The sequence below is a fragment of the Bison bison genome, unplaced genomic scaffold (assembly GCF_000754665.1).
Source record: "Bison bison bison isolate TAMUID 2011002044 unplaced genomic scaffold, Bison_UMD1.0 scf7180017864533, whole genome shotgun sequence".
NCBI lineage: Eukaryota > Metazoa > Chordata > Mammalia > Artiodactyla > Bovidae > Bison > Bison bison.
This window is the reverse complement of record NW_011495082.1, coordinates 9,349,744-9,355,522: the sequence shown is the minus strand read 5'-3', so window position 1 is coordinate 9,355,522 and position 5,779 is coordinate 9,349,744.

The window sequence follows — 5,779 nt, the reverse complement described above, 5'->3', positions numbered from 1 at the left end:
AGCTATATATATATATATATATGGCTTCCCCGGTGGCTCAGCTGGTAAAGAATCTGCCTGCAATGCAAAAGACCTGGGTTCAATCCCTGGGTTGGGAAGATCCTCTGAAGAAGGGAACAGCTACCCACACCAGTATTCTGACCTGGAGAATTCCATGGACTGTATAGTCCATGGGGTCACAAAAAGTCGGACATGACTGAGCGACTTTCGCTTTCACTTTCATAGGTACATATATCACTTCTTTGTCCATTCATCTATTTACGGCAGGTTGCTTCCATATCTTGGCTTTCATAAATAGTGCTGCTGTTAAGATTGTGTTGCATGTATCTTTCCAAATAGTATTTTTAATTTGTTCAAATATATACCCAGGAGTGTAATTGCTGGATCATATAGTAGTTCTATTTTGAATTTTTGAGAAACGTCCATACTATTTTCCACAGAGGCTATACCAATTTACCTTCCTACAAGGTAAATTGTGTACAAGGGTTCCCTTTTCTCCACATTCTTGCCAACATTTGTTATTTGTGGTCTTTTTGATGATAGTCATTTTGACAGGTGTTAGGTGATATCTCACTGTGATTTTCATTTACATTTCTCGGATGATCATCATCTTTTCGTGATTCTGCTGGACACCTGTACATTTTATTTGGAAAAATGTCTATTCAAATCTTCTGCTTATATTTTAATTGGATTGTTTGCCTTTTTGATATTGAATTGTATGGGCTGTTTATATATTTTGGATATTAATCCCTTACTGATCATGTCATTTGGAAATATCTTCTTCCTATTCAGTGGGTGGCTGACTTTATTTTGGGGGGGCTCCAAAATCACTGCAGATGGTGACTGCAGCCATGAAATTAAAAGACACTTACTCCTTGGAAGGAAAGTTATGACCAACCTAGATAGCATATTAAAAAGCAGAGACATTACTTTGCCAACAAAGGTCCGTCTAGTCAAGGCTATGGTTTATCCAGTAGTCATGTATGGATGTGAGAGTTGGACTATAAAGAAAGTTGAGCACAGAAGAATTGATGGTTTTGAACTATGGTGTTGGAGAAGACTCTTGAGAGTCCCTTGGACTGCGAGGAGATGCAACCAGTCCATTTTAAAGGAGATCAGTCCTGGGTGTTCATTGGAAGGACTGATTTTGAAGCTGAAGCTCCAGTACTTTGGCCACCTCATGCAAGGAGTTGACTCATTGGAAAAGACTCTGATGCTGGGAGGGATTGGGGGCAGGAGGAGAAGGGGATGACAGAGGATGAGATGGTTGGATGACATCACCAACTCAATGGACATGGGTTTGGGTGGACTCCGGGAGTTTGTGATGGACAGGGAGGCTTGGCGTGCTGCGGTTCACGGGGTCGCAAAGAGTCAGACACGACTGAGCGACTGAACTGAACTGAACTTTTCATTTTATTGGTGGTTTCCTTTGTTGTGCAAAAGCTTTTAAGTAGGTCCCATTTGTTTATTTTTGCTTTTGTATCCTTTGCCTCAGGTCAAAAAATTATTGTTACATCAAAAAGTGTTTTGCCTATATTTTCTTCTAATTTTATGGTTCTGGTCTTCCATTTTGAGTTTTTTTTTTTTTTACAGTGTCAGAGAATGTTCTAATTTCTTTTTTTTTTTAAATACATAACTGTCAGTTTTCCAGAACCACTATTAAAAACACTATCTTTTCTCTATTGTATATTCTTGCCTTCTTTGTCATAGATCAATTGCCCAGAAGTGCATAGGTTTATTTCTGGTCTCTCTATTCATAGATTCCATCAATCTATGTGTCTGTTTTATGGCCAGTACCATATAGTTTTGGCTACTGTAACTTTATACTGTAACCTGAAGTCAGAGAGCTTGATATTTCTAACTCTGTTTTGCATTCTCGAGATTGTCTTGGCCATTTGAGGTCTTTTGTGTTTCTCTATAAAACATAAAATTATTTGTTCTAGGTCTGTGAAAAATGCCCTTGGTATTTTATAAAGGATTGCCTTGAATTTGTAGATTGCCTTGGGTAGTATGGTTATTTTGACAATAGTAATTCTTCCAGTCCGTGAACGTGGTGTATTTTTTCATCTGTTTGTGTTATTTCAATTTCTTTCACCAGTATCTTATAGTTTTCTGAGTAGAGGTCTTTTTTGTCCTTAGATTTATTCCCAGGTAATTTTTCTTTTTGATGTGATTATAAATGGCATTGTTTCTTTAATTTCTTTTTCTGATAGTTCATTGTTTCATTAATATTTTTCTTTAAATCAACTCATTTTTTAACTTTCCACAAAGAAAAGTTAATCAGAAAAATTAATACATAACTATTAAAATTAAGAAGTTCTTTTGTCACTAAAAAGCATTTCATATACCACTAGTTTTTCAGATATAAAGCTTTTGAATAGTCTCTTTTTCCACAGAAAGAATGTCTTTAGTTAACTTTTCCCTTAACTATGCTCGTAATCTAAAAGCATAAACAGCCTTTGGCTTCTAATACAGGCAGAGCAGGTAATCTGGACCAACATTCTCATGAACAACAGTGAAAATTTGGGGAGAAAATAATCTTTTTGAAGGCATCATAGAGCCAGCAAATCTGCAAAGCATTGTAGGGTGAAGATTTAGGATGGGTAATCCCAGAAAAGTCAGCTCAGAATTTGGGGTTGCTTTTCCCATGGCGGTACTTGTCAAATCCAGAAATGTTGGTTGAGAACCTATAAAGCTGAGCAGATATTTCAACAGGCTGGGGGATGGGGGGAATGGAAATAAGGAAGGGGGTCTCTGATAAACTTCTAGATGTTAAGTTGGCATCCACTACCACCCGAGTAAAGGTGTATAGAAAGTAGTCTTCTCAGGTACTGAAGCCCAGCTTCAAATGATTTCAATCCCTTATTTTGTTAAGCAAATCCAGAATTGTAGTGTTCGTGGTCCCTACCAGAAGTAATGGTAAATCCTCTTTGGCGGAAGATAACATCATCATGGGGCTCAAGTTACATCTATTATTTTCAACCACAGTATCTAGCACTCAACAAGAAAAGGCATATGAGAAAGTAGACAGTGTAACTGTTACTATAAACAGAAACAGATCCACAGGTAAGCTACATAATAGAATTCAAAACTATATGCATAATTTGATTAAGGAAATAAAAGACAGGATCCAAAACTTTTGCAAAGAATTGGAAATAAAGTGAAAAGAAATGAGAAATGAAAAATATATTAATAATATCTAAAATTAATGTTTCAAAGTTCACACTTAACAGATCAGGTACCACTGAAGGGAGAATTAATAAGCGAGTAGTTAGTCAGAAGAAGATATCTATAATGAAGCACAGAGGAACAAAAGGTTGGAAATACTGAAAAAAATGAAAGGCACAAAAAATACAGAAAAAAGTAATATGTATTTTGATGAAATTACAGAGGCAGGAGAAAAAGGGCAGAAGAAATATTTGAAGAGATGATAGCTAAAGATTTTTCCAAAGCTGATGAAAGATATCAAGTATTTGAGTGAGAAGCATTACAAACAAACCTCAAGTGAGGTAAATACAAAGAAAATCATACCTAGAGACATCATGGTAAAACTGATGAAAAGAAATCAGGAAGATAAAAATGTTTTTTTAAAGTAGCCAGAGTAAAAAGGTAAAAATTAGAAAACAATGAACTTCAGAAGGCTGAATAGTATTTTCCAAATTACTGAAAGAAAATAGTTTTCAACATAGGGAAAATGAAAATACGATAAAGACTTTTTCAGATGAATAAAAACTGACAGAATTCATCACCAAAAGATCTGCACTAAAAGAAATACGGTTATTCAAGTAGAAAAAGATCAAGATCCCCCCAAAGCTTAGAGATGCAGAAAGAAATGATGAGCACTGAAAAGGGTAAATCTCAGTGAATATTGACTATGAAAAAATAATATAAACATATAAATAAAATCCATAAAATATTAAATTATATAAGATGATTTAAGTAAGAGAAGGAGTGAATGAAATCAAATCGTTTTAAGGTCCTTGCATCATCTGCAAGGAGATAAAATACTCTTTTATGTTAGGCTTTGCTAAGTCATGGCAACCCACTCCAGTGTTCTTGCCTGGAGAATCCCATGGACAGAGGAGCCTGGTGGGCTACAGTTCACGGGATCGCAAAGAGTCGGACACAACTGAGCGACTTCGCTTTTTTTTTTTTGCTAAGTTAAAGATTGTTGTTATGACCTCTAGTAACCACTGAAAGGACATTAAAATATGGTTAAAGCTATGAAATTAATAAGTTCAGTTCAGTTCAGTCACTCAGTCATGTCTGACTCTTTGTGACCCCATGAAACACAGCACACCAGGCCTTCCTGTCCATCACAAGCTCCTGGAGTTTATCCAAACTCATGTCCATTGAGTCAGTGATGCCATCCAACCATCTCATCCTCTGTCGTCCCCTTCTGCTCCTGCGCTCAACCTTTCCTAGCATCAAGGTCTTTTCCAGTGAGTCAGCCCTTTGCATCAGGTGGCCAAAGTACTGGAGTTTCAGCTTCAACATCAGTCCTTCCAATGAATATTCAGGACTGATTTACTTTAGGATGGACTGGTTGGATCTCCTTGCAGTCCAAGGGACTCTCAAGAGTCTTCCCCAACACCACAGTTCAAAAGCATCAATTCTTCGGCGCTCAGCTTTCTTTAAGGTCCAACTCTCAAATCCATACATGACTCCTGGAGAAACCATAGCCTTGACTAGACAGACTTTTGTTGACAAAGTAATATCTCTGCTTTTTAATATGCTGTCTAGGTTGGTCATAACTTTCCTTCCAAGGAGTAAGCGTCTTTTAATTTCATGGCTGCAATCACCATCTGCAGTGATTTGGAGCCCCCCAAAATAAAGTCAGCCACTGTTTCCCCATAAAAACATAAAACATAAAACAGTTCTACAACGAACGCAACAGCAATGAATACTTTTAGACTGTGATACTCAGGTACCAATTCCCTTTGAAGCAACAGGAATATCTTAGAGAAATAACCTGGTTCAAGGAAACACTCAAAATTAGCCTTGACACAACAAACAAGAAAGCTCTCAAAGACTATTGAAGTTGTGTCAAATTAACTTAAGAGGAACCCTGAACTGATCTTTACTGGTTTAAGTTGGAAAATTTGATAATGAATAAGATTAATAAAATCAAATACATTAAAATCCATCAATTCAAAACAGTATTTTTTAAAAGTTTCCAATAAAGTCAGAGATTGCCTTTCCAGGACACAAGGGCATTCTAAACAATGATAAACACAGGGAACGAATCAAGCATTTATTGTATTTTTCCTACATGAACCTAATCTCAGAGTAACCAGTGGTTGATAAAGAGAAGTCACTCCTTATAAAACTTAATCAACTAATCAAGAAGGAATGATAGAATTAGCAAACTATTATTTCACAATCAAAGAATTAATGGACCTGTGAGCTGACTATCAATGGTTCTTAACATCACAAGAAAAAAAAGCAACTAGATATCATATTCCTCCTAATGGAAGCACATAGCAACTCTGATGAAGTTGTTTTGCTCAAAAAAAAAAAAAAAAATCCATCTGAATGAGATTAGGCTTCTATCAATTTGTAGGAAAAAAAAGAGACAAGAACATGTTAGAAAGACACTTTGAGGATACAAAAGGCTGAAGCCAGAGAAACTCTGTAAGATAAACAACCCGGTTTCTTCAGCAATAAAATTTCAAGAAAAAAATAATTAGATTATAGTTGGGAACTGTAAATTATTACAGGTGTAAAAGTCATTTTAACTAACTGTAATGATGTTCTTTGATCCAGTACTAACAAAAGA